This window comes from Miscanthus floridulus, chromosome 8 (genome assembly GCF_019320115.1).
Source record: "Miscanthus floridulus cultivar M001 chromosome 8, ASM1932011v1, whole genome shotgun sequence".
Classification (NCBI taxonomy): domain Eukaryota; kingdom Viridiplantae; phylum Streptophyta; class Magnoliopsida; order Poales; family Poaceae; genus Miscanthus; species Miscanthus floridulus.
Genome location: NC_089587.1, coordinates 66379605 through 66395278, shown reverse-complemented (window position 1 = coordinate 66395278; position 15674 = coordinate 66379605). Strand labels below are relative to the sequence as shown.

Sequence of the window (15674 nt, the reverse complement as noted above, 5' to 3'; positions counted from 1 at the left end):
TTTTGTAGAGATGACCTCCGCCTGGAAGGGTTCCAGCACTCTTTTCAAATTACCGAAACCTGTAGAGATGACCTCCCCTTAATAGCTGCGAATGACAAAGCCCCAGCCTCCCGATCGTTCTTCCTGCATGAAAGCCCCATCACAATTTATTTTTGCCACATCCTGAGGTGGTTTTCTCCATCTTGCCTCTCTAGTTTTCTATAAAAATAAAACAAGAAGATGAGCGGTTGAGCACCACTTAACTCAACGAACCGTTACTTGGGCTCTAGCTTTGTGGGCTATGATTTTGGGCTGCCATATGAGCTTTGGTAAGATATTCCTGTCGTAGCCCCCGGTGTTGTCGAACGCAATGAGCTCAACCCGCAAAAAGAAGCAACGAACGGCACATGGTCAGGCCTACTCTTCTCTGGAAGATAGTATCTTTTTAATTCATAGTGACTGTCGACGACAAGTGCAGAGAAGCAAGGAGAGAACGCCTTGTATCCAAGATAAGATGATTTGATTTAAGTAGTAGTGCGATAGCAGCAAGATCTGCAATCTGCAAGGATAAGCCTCCTATTCAGATCTGCGATCTGCAAGGATATTAAATTGGAATTAACAAATCGATCACAACAAGAAGGATTAGTGAATTGAGATGGAAACAAGCAAACACGGATGAGCAACACAGATGACAGACGGGGGGCTAGGCGCTCTTGATCAGGAAAAACAAGCAACACGAGTGAGCAAGAGATTTGCCTACGGATCGACAACAAACTAAATGAGAAACACACGAATGGATTGATGGTGCTGTAATCGGTAATCCTAATTCAGATTTCAGAGGAGGTATGGACTGTTCGTTGTCGACTCAGCGCACGAGAACAGAGGCGTCGCTCGAGTTGGATAAGCCCGCCCGCCCGGCGGAGGCAGCGCACACGGCCTAGAGGCAGATACGCGCGGGCCTGGCAGGGCCACCGAGCGTGCTGGCCTGGCCGCGCCGCCGTCGATGGCCTGGCGTGCACCAGCTCGTCGGCGACAGGAAGTGGATGAGCGGACTAGTGTTCTGTATGCGAAGACAAACTGGCTAGATGAGGACGAAGATGCAGTCAGCCATGATTTGTGCCTACGTATATACTCGACCCACCGTCTCTCAGATCCGTTTTCCACGCTAATTATCCGGACACCCGCTCGTACGCTGATTTTTAAATTCACGTATATACGCATACTGCGCGTACCATATATATGGTGCATTTTATATATTTCTGGAGTAGTTACTTTCATAATCAATAAATCACGTTGCGTATGTGTATATACTCATTTATCAGTTTGAGTATGTTGACGTACTAATATTAAGATACTCAAGATTTTTACTATGTGAAAAAAAATCAAAAGAGCACATATTTTTTAATATATTATATAATATTATGATAGTAGCATATAAAATAAGTATAACCATATACTCTAAGTATACATACATACTTGTCATATATAGTACCATAGATGGTCTAGTATGATGACATATTCCATCTATATACAGTTTGTCGGGCCATATACGCCATAAATCTAGAGATATGCACATGGGAGTAACTATTACCTGGGAGTAGGAAATAATTTCCATATATATTCGGTAATGCTCTTTATTAATTCGGTAATGCTCTCTTAGCATCCGTCCGACCGGACCAGAGGTACTCGCCTGCTCCAGCGCCTCGTGCCTCATGCGCCCTACCCACGCCTCATGCCTCGCGCCGTGCGCTGCTCTCGCCTCGTGTCGCCCGCGCTCCGCACAGCCGAGGTCCGACCTCCGCGCCGTGGCATCGAGCTCTATGTTGGCGTCAAGCTCCGCGTCAACTAGCGTCCATTAGGGGGCAGCAAGTAGATGAGCACATGTTGCAACCATATGTTTCATGTGTTTCAGATGTATGTCGTATATGTTTTATTTAGATATTGCAAAAGTAGATCTAGTGTTTCATATGTTGCAAGTGTATGTTTCCAATGTTTCAGCTGATTCAAACGTATGTTGCAAGTATTTTATCTCGATGTTGCATATGTTGCACTGGCTATATACATATGTTCAAGTGTATGTTTCAAATGTTCCAGCTGTTTCAAACGTATGTTGCAAGTATTTTATCTGGATGTTGCATATGTTGCAATGTCCATACACATATGTTGCAAGCGTATGTTGTAAATGTTTCATCTGTTTTGGACGTATGTTGCAGCAAATGTTTTATGTTGCAAGTGTTTCATGAGCCGGCGTGGCAAAGGGGTGCAGAGTGGTCCCCTCGGGCATAACGGTCCCCGCGTGCGCACGGGAAGCGAATTGAGCACCGAGCACAAAGTTGTCGGCCTGTTCGTTTGGCTGTAGCTTGTCGTAAATGATCGTAAATTTTCAGCTTGAACAATATTTTTCTCTCACATAAACCGGCCAGCAGCACTTCTTTACGAACCAGCAACGATATGAACCAGCCAACCGAACAGGCTGTGTATCCATGAGCATGGCAGCAGGCGTAGAGCACGAAGCTACATCCATAGGTAGGTAGCTATCACAGAGCACGAGGGAAAGCAGAGCACAAAACTGCATCCATCGGCAGACAGCAGGCGCAGAGCACGAGATGAAGTAGAGCACGAAAAAGTTGCATCCATAGATGTCTTTGCCGTATCGTTATTAAAAACGGACGGGCAGCAGGAGCAGGTGTGGTAGGACGGCTGTGGCCAGACGTCAGTCTCTCCGTTATTAATTAGTACGAGCGCTCCCCGTTCGGCTGGTATGAAAAATGTACTGTTTATGCTGAAAAAACATTGTTCCGATTGAAATGTTGTGAGAGAAAAATACTGTTCCGACTAAAAAAAGAAGTCGAACAAGTTAGCTTCTTGTTGAGCCGAACGGCACTATGTGAAAACAGAACAGGTTAAAGTTGTATGAGTGGCTAAATCCAGTTTTAGTACTGTACGGTGAAGGCAAATCGACCTCCGTACGGAATATATTTTGACACTCATAGTACAAATGATGATTTCTCCCCAAAATGAGATAGGAACAGGGGGACGTTTCTCATGGTCCTGAACTCGGCAAGCCGGTAACGAACTCCGTGTGTACCACCAAATCCTGAAAAAAAAAACAGTCAAAATCCTCCGTCAAATTCAAGATTCTTACATCATTGGGGGGAAGAGCTAATATAAGTCGCTGTAAGCAAATAACACCAGACATCATATTCTCCTCGAGAGGAATTGCATATATATAAGATCCTTAGAATACTAGCTAGGCTCATGGCTAGTGACAAGATGTATTTAACTGGCAGATGGTGATCGGTGACACGTGTGTAGATTCAACCTAGCATTATAATGTCCCGTTCGGATGGTATGGTTCTGAAGAAATTTGGATGATTTGGAGAAATTCTGAAGGAATTTATGAGAGAAAAATACTGTTCCGGATAAAAAAAGAAGTAGATCAAACCGGGTTTAAGGGCACGCGAACGGGGCCATTACCTGATTCCTAAATTGAAGGACAATCACTCATTTTAAAAATCATTGTATATATATTTTTATATATTAAACTAGAAGTATATCCCAGGTTGCTGCGACGTTGCGGGATACTTAGAAATATTTTGTACGTGACACCTTGCGCATTGCAACATTATTTTCTTATGAATAAAACTGCTGCATTATGAAAGAATATAATAAAAAGGTATTAGAATATTATATTAAACTATAGGAAAACGTAACGGTCAAACAAATATTATGATATCCATATGCCATGTATATCTATCCATAATACTTAAATTGCAAAATTTCAGCCAAAATTTTCGTCTGGCCTCTCCCCTCTCCGTACCACTCCGGAATCAACTAGATCATCCGGTACCCCAAATCTATAATGAAGTTTTTCCAAATATGCAAGCAAGACAAGGGACCAAACCGAGACTGAATCAAAATCAGCGCATCCATCCAAATCCAAACCCAAATCCCTTCAGGAAGACAACGACTTATAATATCAAATTAATAAATTTGTTGTTTTTTCTACCGACCTCCACAGCAATCACCAAAAATCAACTAAAATCGATTCCTTCTCCATCCATACACGAATCGGTCGAAGACGAAATCAAAGAAAGAATCGAATCAACAAAATCAGAGAAATAATTGAAGAGGACATCCTGTGATATTCGAGGCCGAGCCGTCCATCAAAATCGAGGGGACGGAGTTGTCCTCGTCCGACAGCGTCGCGCTCCGTCAGCGCTTCTCCTACCTCTGGTCTTCTCCATCGCGTGGACCTCGCCCTCCGTTCTTCTACTGCCTGTATGTAAGGCTGGACGAAAAACTCGAAGCTCATTAGCTCGCTCGGCTCGTGGTTGGCTCGACTCGGCTCGGCTCGGCTCGTTATGATAATGAGCCGAGCCGAGCCAAGATTTTAGCTCGTTAGCTATAACGAGCCAACTCGAGCCAGCTCGCGAGCCGCTCGCGAGCTAAACGAGCCAAGCTTCTAGGAAAAAAGTATCATTTAAGGTTGTTAGATGCATGAATATTATAGTATTTTATTATACTTGTATATATTAGCACATATTAATTTTTTTATTTGATTTAAGGTTGTTAGATGCATTTGTTTTGTATTATTATTATTCTCAAACTTTAGATAAATGCAAACATTATATTTTGTGTATTTTTTTATACCTGGCTCGCGAGCTTAACGAGCCAGCTCGAGCTTTTAACGAGCCAAGCCGAGCTGGCTTTCTGGCTCGTTAGGATAACGAGCCGAGCCGAGCTAGCTCGTTATCTTAACGAGCCAAAACGAGCCGAGCCGAAACGAGCCGAGCTGGCTCGTTATCCAGCCTTACCTGTATGCAACCTGCAGCGCTAGACAGCCGCCTTAACGGGTCACGTATAGGCCTGAACCTGGCGAAGCATGCAGCAGTGGCAAGAACCATCAGAGCAGTGCATCGCTAGCCGCACAACGCCTGTGTGTCAGACCAAAACAATAAAAAAACTAAAAAACAAAAAGAAAACCCAAAAAAAAAATCAACGGAGCCACCATCGGCCCCATCCAGAAGCTACCGAGGGCTACGTGACCCATCCTGACGTAATAAAATGGCTGCCGTACTGGAAAACTCCCTTACCTCCGCATAGCTGTCCACCACTGCAACTGGTCTATATTTATAGGGGTATTTTGGTAATTTTTCATCCATTTTGGTTGCCACGACCCATCTCAGAAATACAAATATTTCAGGATAGATCGCATATTTTAGGAAAGAGGGAGCAGATAAGAAGATACCAGGTGGGGCCCACTACCTCTTGGTAAGGTTGTGAGTTAACGGAGAGTTTTCTGAGTTAACGTGCTCCATTTTATCCCTGTCGATCAATCAAAGCAAACAAAAAACAGAGCTCATCCGTGCGGTGAGTTTGCATCTGGTGTGAATCAAAAAAAAGTTTGCATCCGGTGGCTTATTTCTTTACGAAATGATCTATACCTATCCTTATTCCTTCCATAATATTAGATTAAGAAGAGTTTTTTCATTTGGTCCTTTTTTCTCGGATTTTCTTGATACCACTCCATCGCTTTTTTTCTTCCTGTGTTTTTCGCTTAACCGTCTTCTCATTAGCTCAGTATACAGTCTGTGCGCGTCCATGTTAAGCCCATGAATCTCACAAACATTAAAAACAATTAATAAATACAATGTTATGGGTCTTTGAACAGATAAAAAACAAAAATTCTAAAGTTATGATTAGAAACAAAACTTATCTATATTATAAAACCTAGATTAACAGATGATCCAGCCAATCAAACAGTTAAATAGTGCAGACATTTGATAGCTTTTTTCTCCCGTCGTAATGTGCAACCATATATAATATTAAATAATGCAAATTTCTTCCACTAGATTTTGGTCCATCACACACTCTCCGCCTATTCGTGTGTCCCTCCACTTTTCGTGGCATAAGAGTTCAAGCTGGGTTTATTAAGAGCAGTAGTATGCGATAAATTAAAAATTGGAGACCTAATTATATTAGTGTCCGGTCGGTGACACAAACTCATCAGCTATACTCATGCAATTTAGATACCGCATGTCCCAACCACGATAAAAGTCTGATTTCAAAACATGATGGCGTAGGATATAAATCCCGTTGCAACGCACGTGTATGTTTGCCAGTATTGATATATATTGAAAATAGTAATTATATTTAAAATGAGTTTGCACTTAGGCCCCGTTCGCTGGTTTGAAACTTGGCTGAAACTGGCTGAAAAATATTGTTCTAACTAAATTGTTGTGAGAGAAAAATACTGCTCCGGCTGAAAAACAAGTCGAATATGGGTAAGCCGAACAGGGCCAGTGGGAATCGATTGGTAGCCTCCAGTGAAATAGTATAAATTGCACAGTCTAATAGAAAGTTACGCGATAAGAATCTGCAAGGAAAAGATTGTCACCTATATGAATAGTTTGAGGTAATTAGAGTAAGGCAGTAAGCAGCACGTACCACAAACATCAGAATATTAGTAAGCTTGTGCTTAGTAGAATAATACGGAACAATTCGCTGCATGCTGCACCCAATTCTGACGATTTGCTAGCTAGCCTGCGGTGCTAATCAAAAGGGAAGCAAGTCACAGTCAGTCTACTCCCCCGTCTCGCCTGTCTCTCTACTCTATTGCTGGTCTCCATTTCTTCAACCTTCGAGCATCTTTCTTCTGCTCGTGCAGCTCCTTCTAGACTCCGTCGCCACTGGTGACTTGGTGAGCGGCGAGCAGCTACAGGCGGCAGGGGAAGACGCCCCACTCACCATGGCCGCAGAGCATGTGCGTACCGCGCCATGGCCTTGAGATCGATGGATGCTTCCTTGGCGCTGACGGGCCGAGGCAGCATCATATGGAGGGCTCAGCTGCGAGTGCTACTTTCTCGAGGTGTGGCGTGGGGATGAGATGTCGCACAACTATGCAAGTGGTATATATATGAACCTTGAGGAAAATTAAGAGATGCAACTTCTTGTATATTTTTGGTTGGAACAATACACACTCCAATGGTTCTGAAGCATTTCAATCACTGTGGATGGGAGAGGAAGAGAGAGGCGATGACAGTTTCTTAGACCTTAATGATATCAATCAATGGATTTGTTGGGCACGTGAAGAGGTAGGACTGGAGACGATCGGACATCGCGTATGCAGGGTTGAGTGGATGAAAAAATTAGTGGCGGGATCACAGGAGGAGAACATGCGTGGCTCGAGGAAAGTGGATGACGTGGCTTAAGGATATGTTAGAGAAATAAGTTAGTGTGATTTTGCTTTATAGGCCCCGTTCGTTTGACTGAAATTGATTAAAAAATAATTAAATTTGAAATATTGTGAGAGAAAAATACTGAATCGAATAAGGCGGCTTTTAAGGTAAGCCGAACGGGTCCATAAGAATATAGGATCTGAGAGCGAGGAATGCGACCACAGGACTACTGACAGATGTGGACCGGCAAACCGATTGGGCGGCATTATTGTAGCACGTGAACCACGCGTGTATGCATCAGTGAAAGCGATACTTGTGCGCGTGTGTGTGATTGAGAGATTTTACTGGGCTATATATTACTACTACAACGGACGAAGGCCCAAAGCTAGGTTTTTGGGCCGGAAAAGTCCAATAATGGACTGAGGCATTCATGGCTACTGTAGACTGATTCCACCCATGTGTTCTACTAATCGTCCCTAGTTGTTGCTAAAAAAAAAAACTAATCGTCCCTAGTGTACCTTTAAAAAAAATCGCCCCTAGAAAAACAAACTTGGAAAAATTGTAGATGTATGGATTATGTTCAACATATATATAGGGCTTGTTTGGCATAACCCACAATAACTTCATGAGTTATTGTGAGGTGTTTTTTTTTTTGCCAAACACTTATTTTCAAAAATAGCTTTATGGGTGAAGCCGTTGTTCTCCTCCTCTCACAAAAAAATAAGTTGAGATGAAGCTTAAAATAATAATTTATCTCAACTCTCTCTCTCTCATAAGTTGTTGATGAAGCTATTCTACCAAACATTTTTCTAAAGCAGCTCAGATTCAATAAAAAAAGCTACTTATCATATACGAAATAGAAGAATATTATGGAGCCGTTCGGCTGATGGAAACAGAATAGCTTGGTATAGACGGAAACTTGTCATATAGGAAACAGAAGAACATTATGGAGCTGTTCGGCTGCTTGTCATATATATATAGGAAAAGAAGAACATTTGTAGATATAGACGGATAGAACGAGGAAAGAACAAGCCATGGATAGATGCGCATGCGCTTGGTTTTCATCGATACCAAGCCATGGATAGAGTGCAGTGCAGAGATACGGCCGGCTGTCCTGCTGTCACTGTCGAGTGTCGAGTAGCAGTATTCATCGATTCTAACGTATCCCCTGTCCACCAGACTTCCGTATCCCTACTCCCAAGAGGTAAAAAAAAAGCAACCATCAAGCATGCCACCAGCTTAGGGCACGTGCTCTTCTGTCTTCTTCCAGATTAAAATACTTTAATTAATTAATTAATTAATTATATTTTTTCAACAATACTTCCTGTCTGTTTAAAAGACGACCAACCTTAAATTTTACTTTGGACCACGTTCAGTGTACCACATCATCGTATAGAGTGTGATACTCGTTTAAATCCAGATGGAAATGGAGACAGAGATGGCTAGTCAGCACTTAGTTGTTTCCCATTCTCCCAACACTTTTTTGGGACCGTCAATCTCCTCATCCAACTCATGCTCCTTCTTCCTCCTCCCGACGCCCAATGTTCTTCTGCCTCCTCGCCCCTGCCGCCACCCACCTCCCCGCCTTGGTCGCCTTCTTTCCCTCCCCCTCCTTCCACGACGACCTCCGACCATGGCACCCTCGTCCTGACCTAGCCCGGCAACCTCCACCATCGCCAGGACCCCTAACCGCTTGGCTGTCGTCCCCACCGTCTGGCTGGCCTATCTCCCCCGAACTCAATCCCTTCTAAGCCCGTCGAAATTGGATAAGAAGAGAGGGAGAGTCGGAGAGAGAGGACACTGAACTTATTACCCGACGTCGTCGAGGTCATCGTCTCTGACGCCGACGACCTCCTTGCCAGAACCCTAGGTGGTGGCTTCTTCCTCTCCTCGCGGGTACGGGTGCGGGCACATGTGTGGTGTGACAGAACCGCCTAATCTAATGCCTCCTAGGAGTGCTCGTCTTCCATTAGACACTAAGCACCCCGAAGGAGAACACCAAATTACTCGGTCCCGTCGAGCACACCCTAGGGGAGAACCTGAAAATCCACATTTTTCCATCAGGATCACAAATGAGAGAATAAAGCTTACATCATTCTTAACCATTTCTTACATCACTTTTAATACAACATCAGAGTATAATATTTATTATTATAACATTAGAATGTAATCATATTATCAGAGTTATAAATAGTTTAATTGAACATCGGAATATAAACATGTGATCAGAATTACAACGAAAATAAATATCTAATCATGACATGATGAAGTATTGATATATAAACTACGACAACAGATTATGAAACTTTCATTTATAAAAGCATTTGGTGAGAGTTATAAATAAAAACTACGATCGCAGCGTAAAAGAATCCTCGCTGAGCCCACCAGGAGATATCCACACACAAAGGTCAGCCCTAACATCCACCTGTCACCTACAACAGGGAAAATAAAACCATAAGTACTCAATTATACTCAGCAAGACTTACCCGACATGAGGAAAGAAAAGACTCCAAGGATATGCAAGGCTATCTGGCTTGTTGGTTTATTGCATTAGCATTACTAAGCGTGCGTCCTTATATTCGATTTTTATTAATAGCCGCATTGGTTCATTAACTAACCATTCTATGTAAGCACCTGTGCTACTTTCAAGCAGGTGGTAAGCAATCAAATTTTCCTTTTTCCATCTTTCATCTTTCATCTTTAGTTCTTACTACGGCGCTAGAGGTAAGACAAGTCGTACCGACTCGGCGGTGATTCGTAAACCAATGTGCCCAGCTGGGTGCCCCAAAAACACACGCCCCGCTTGTACCCCGAGCACAAGCAGGACCAACCCATCACCCTCCTGTCCTGGGTGTCTTGGTCCCCGTCCAAACTGGGACTCCAAGCCCCCACCCCTGAGTCCCGAACTCTGTGCGGTGCAAGGACCTCCTAACCCAAAAACCACCTTATCAGTCGGTCCGAAAAGAGCCGGATCCACGATAAGAGAGCAACAAGTCTTTCAAGCGCCCATACCCAAGTATGTGCTTGGGACAATAGATCTGTGACTTGCCTCACATCTATTGCAATGGCCGATCGTTAACCGACATAAATAGGGAAAGAAGTGTAACCAAGCTATGCCCCGCGTCCGCGGCGACACAACCTCTTACACCCACCAATACACAAACCATATCCCTACCCGGTCACCATTTTTCATCTCCACCATTTATATTTTCCAAGTGATAATAATACAGTAATATATTTTTTATCTCTCGTGAGTGACAGGCAATCACTCGACTTCTACTAGAGTCCTATAGCATAGCATTCTACACGATCTTGTCATACTAGTAAGACTCATAGGATAAAGATATATATATGCAAGTGGGTTTCATTCAACTTCTTAAAACTTAATGCACAAATATAATTTAAACTACAGAAAAGTAGGGGTTATGCGTTGGGGCTTGCTTGGGTAAGATATATATATATTAAAAGTTAGTATTTGCATCTTCAGATCATCCACCATCAACTGAATAGAAAACAACATGCATCATCTCCTAGAAAGAATACCATTACACCATCTTCGGATTCCCAACCATCCTTCAATTGATCCGTTGATCCATCATCGTACCTATATGATATGCAATGTGATGCAATGCAAGAAGTAATTAATCTACTGCAACCGTGATTCGTAAAATACGATTTACGTCTCTCAAGTTAACGAGCTAGTTCTAACGACAACCGTACTTATCTACGTATCGATGTTGTCGAATAAGGCGTTATTTTCCAACAAATATTTTAGTGATATAAACCCAAGTTGTTTCTTTATTTTATTCTATCAATTTAATCATTATTCGAAATAGGACATCATTATCTATTTAGCAAACTAATTATACCGGAGCTACAAAAATTATAGTGAGTAACTAATATTACTAGGAGCCTACTATAAAAATTTTAGATCCAATACTATTACTAATTTATCACAACAATTCCTATAAGTTATCTTTTTACAATATTAAGTACCATAAATTAATTATATAGCTTCCAAGAATATTATCAAACTATGTGAACAAAATATACTAACAGGTAGATCATAATTTTAGGAGATTAACAAAATTGGTTTGGCATTTTTATGATTTTTCTATGATTTACTATGAATTTTACCAGTTTATTTCCGAGACTAAATTAACACATACTTTTAGAAAATTAAAAGGGCAATGGCCACTAAATCAGCCCACAGCGTGCGCCGCCCGTAGAAGCACAGCGCGCGGCAAAGGCACGGTGGCCTAGGTAGACGGGCGCACACGCAGTCCACAGGAGGTCGGCGGTCCACGCAAACGCGCGGCCCAGTCGGGAGGCGGACCGTAGTCCAGCGCTAGCAGGCTGGCAGTGTGAGCAGGCCGGCCCACTCGTGGACGAGCATGGCCAGAGGCCCAGGCGGGGACGGTGTGAGCGGCCTAGCCCAACACGATGGCAGTTTTGTAAAAACATCCCTATGCTTCTATCTATTTGGTACTCTACTGTTCATATGAGTCATCCAATTCGCAGCAATCACCCTAGAATTATTCAATCCTTACCCTAGGGTCCCTCTTGTCATCCTCAAAGCAGTGCACGGATGGAAATCACCGGCCGATGGCGATTCAGCACGGAGGCGGTGCGCAGAGGCAGCGAGGGCACCCGTCGCTTCCATGGGCGCCGACGGCATGGCCATGAGCTGCCCGAGGCACCATGGCCATGCACCCACGTGGGTGGCCACACGGCGACGCATGGCGCGGCCATGGTGGGACGAGCGGCATGGCGCACCGGGGCGACGGCGGCCCGACGGCTGGCGAGGGCAGTCTCCTCGGCCCTAGGGGAACCTAGCGTGCCGTCGGCTTGGGTGGTGCTGTGGAGACAGAGCCCACGGTGGCATCAATAGAAGGGCAGTCTGGCACGGATGAAGGTGATCGGATGGCTCGACGTGGCCGAGTGTGCATGGGGAGGCATCGTGGTTGCCTCGCCGATGACGACCGCCGAAGTGCAGGGCGTGCGCTCGAAGGTGGAGCGGCGCCGAGGGAAGGAAAAGGAGGGGGTGCCGGTGTCTCACGCGGAGGAGCGAGGAAATAGGGGAGGTGGTGGGGTGCTGCAGCCTTCTCAGCCATAGGCACGAGCGGTTGTGGCCCGGCCGGGTGCTCGACGCGCACACACGAAGGGACATCGACGGCGAGCAACTTTGGCGTGGCCACGGTGGCGCTGTAGGGCGCAACAGGGCTGGGGAAGGAACATGAGGCAGCCACGGTGGCAGCAGAGCAGGGAGGGAGGCGCAGCGACTCTAGTACGGGGAAGGAGGATGCGCGCTGTAGGCACGGGCGTGCCTTCGCGGGCAGTGGCCGACGATGGAAGCGGCCCGGCGCAGAGACAAGTAGAGAGACTGAGGGAGTGAGCGGGGAGGGCGAGCTGAGCTGGGCTCCTCGGCTGTAGTAAAAGAAAGGAAGAGTACATGATAGTAGCAGTAGCTTGACCTTGGCACAGAGACACACAGCGGCGGCTGGTAGCAAGGACAAGCAGAGACATATAGTAGCTCGGCCTCAGCTTAAGGCGCATGAGGGCAGCCGGCCAAGGCGTGTGCAAGGCAGTGCCAGCGAGGGCGACACGCCAAGGTCACTAGTTCGATGGGACAACGGAGGCAAGCAAGGATGAGACCGCGTAAGGCAGGCAAAGAGACAAGACAAGAGGCATTAAAAAGCAAGCGCGCGAGATAGAACGGGGAAAAGAAAAAGGACCTGCTGCTGCTTGAATGTTCGGTGCGACTACCGCTCACATAAAAAAGAGAGTAAAATACACCAGAGGTCCATTAACTTTTGGTGAAGTGTCATCTAGGTCCATCAACTTTGAAACTGCATTTTGGGTCCATTAACTTTCGTTTTGTGTCATCTAGGTCCATCAGCTTTGACTCTTGCATTTTTGGTCCATAAACTTTTAAAATTGTTCACTGCAGGTCCATGCATGCATGCATGCACGTTGGCTTTTTGCGTCGGTGGAGCCATGTCTGCACTCGCCGCCGTCGCTCGTCTGCTGGACATGCATGTGTGTTTTCCTGCTCGAATCATGATAGGGTTAGTGCATTTCGGCCCGGCTAACTGGCTAAGCGGCCCTGTGGTGTCGCGCCACCCTGCTGCTGCTCCTGTCGTTGACTCTCCGAGGCACATCAGTATCGTCGGTGAACTTCATGGCCATGGAGGTCCATCCCATCCCTTTTGGCACATCAGTATCATCGCTGAATGTCCGCATCCTAGACGTGGACCGGGGACCTTGAAGCAGCTGACCACCAGAACACCTTGAGCTCCTCGGTGAAGTCCCTCTCCCTGCCTAGAACCACCGTTGAGTGGTCACACCTATCCATGACACTGAGCTTGGGGCGTGGGAGCTTAGCCTTGAGATGGCGGCTGCACTCGACCGGAACCACCTGGTCGTCGGCACCGTGGACCACCTGCACCGGGATGCCGGTCGCCACGACGGCCTCTAGGTTCGCATCCTACAGCCCCGCCCCGCCGCAGATGACGTTGTGCATGGTGTGCCACGTCGAGTGGTGGGTGTGCTTCATCAGATCCCTCACCCTGAAATCCATGTCCCTGCATTGCATTGCATGCAACTGTTTTTTCTAGAGAAAAGAGATAGTTTCAGCACTGTTCAGCGTGTCTGGAACTCTAAACCGTGCCTACGAAGTGTATGTACGTACGTGTTTCCCGTGAAGAGGCTGAAGAAGCCACTCCTAGAGCAGGTGGTTCTTGTAGACGAGGAAGTAGATGGTCCTCCCGATGTGCTTGTACCACAACATCATCGTGGAGTCGAACAGCAGTGGCGGCCATAGCTTCTTCTCGGCCAGCCTGTTTAGCGCCACCTGGCTCGCCCTTTGCTCGCACGGCAGGAAGTATGGCTGCATGTTGCAAGTGCAACCAATGAACATGGTCAGTCGTCATTGACTGATGGTGAGCGCCAAAGGAGCTGCCTGCCTACTGGTGTGTGCGTGTACTCTACTCACCAGTGCAACCAGCGTGATGGATTTCACGTGGGTCGGGTGATTGGCAGCCAAGGCGAGGGCGATGATGCAGCCCATGGAGTGGCTGACCAGGTGGAAGGAAGCGCTGCCGCTCATCAGGCCATGCGGCTCGATGAGGCTCTTGTCGATCACCACCACGTGGTCTCTCACCCTATACATGCAGTTCACAGGCTTGGGGCTCTGGCCGAAGCCGAGGAGATCCACCGCGAATAGCCGGCAGTCGTCGAGGATGAAGGAGGACTCCCGGAACACTGTCTCCGCCCAGAAGGACGACGACGATGTGAAACCGTGCACGAAGATGGCATTCTCGTGGTCGGGCGTGCGTGCTCCTGCTGCTTCATCTACAAACCGGCCACCGCCGATGGCTTTTCGATCCGGCTCTTTGATGACGATGTGCAGCCGGTCGCCGGCTTCGCCCTCGCCGGTGCCTCACCATGCAACGCATGACTTGCACGCGTAGTTAGACCACCTAGGGCTGCGCCCCTTGCAGGGGGGCATCGGCTCATCCGGCGGCGCCGCTCCCCTCCTCCTGACGATGAGTCGTAGGAGCTCTAGCAGCGTGTCCCTGACGGCACTCCTCCGACCATGCGCGTACAGCATGTCGGAGACCTCCTCATGGTCACCGCTGTCCACTGCTGCAGCGGTTGCCTCGCTGATGCCATCGTTGTCGTCATAGCTCCTATGGCAGTAGTAGCGCATGGGGTTGTCCTCGAGGATGCCATCGAGGAGCGCATACATGAAGCTGAGGATCACGTCGGCGACGTCTAGGACCGCGAAAACAGCGCTGGCCAGCGCCGTGGACGCCGCGCCGGCGGCCCTCCGTGGCCATGTGGTGGAGGTGGACCACCGGCCGGAGCTCGGGAATGTTCGCATGGTAGGTGGTGCCAGAAGGGACGGGAGGGACCTCCATGGCCATGAAGTTCTTCCACTCCTGCAGGTACGCCGCGCCGTAGAGAGCCAGCGATAGGAGCAGCAGCAGGGTGGCGCGAGACCACAGGGCCGCTTAGCCGGTTAGCCGAGCCGAAATGCGTTAACCCTGTCATGATTCGAGTAGGAAAACATACATGCATGCCCTGCAGACGAGCGACGGTGGAGAGTGTAGGCATGGCTCCACCGACGCAAAAAGCCGACGTGCGTGCATGCATGCGTTGACCTGCAGTGAACCATTTTAAAAGTTCATGGACCAAAAATGCAAGAGTCAAAGCTGATGGACCTAGATGACACAAAACAAAAGTTAATGGACCAAAAAATGCAGTTTCAAAGTTGATGGACCTAGATGACACTTCACCGAAAGTTAATGGACCTCCAGTGTATTTTACTCTAAAAAAATATCGGACACGATAGCTCATACTCGTACCAAGCCAGGGAACAAAATATTAAAGCGTTATGTAATTCTTTTGCGCAAAACAAATTGTCACAAACAACGCTTTAAAATATAATTTCCGATTTTTACCGTTGACGCGAAAAACTGGTTTTTAAAATTTTAACTTCGATGAACTCAT

The 15674-nt window shown here is 46.6% G+C and overlaps 1 pseudogene; it reads right to left on the bottom strand.

Moving 5' to 3' along the window:
• Positions 1 to 13404: 13404 nt before the first annotated feature.
• Positions 13405 to 15045, bottom strand: LOC136469266 (probable lysophospholipase BODYGUARD 4; annotated as a pseudogene).
• Positions 15046 to 15674: the final 629 nt, after the last annotated feature.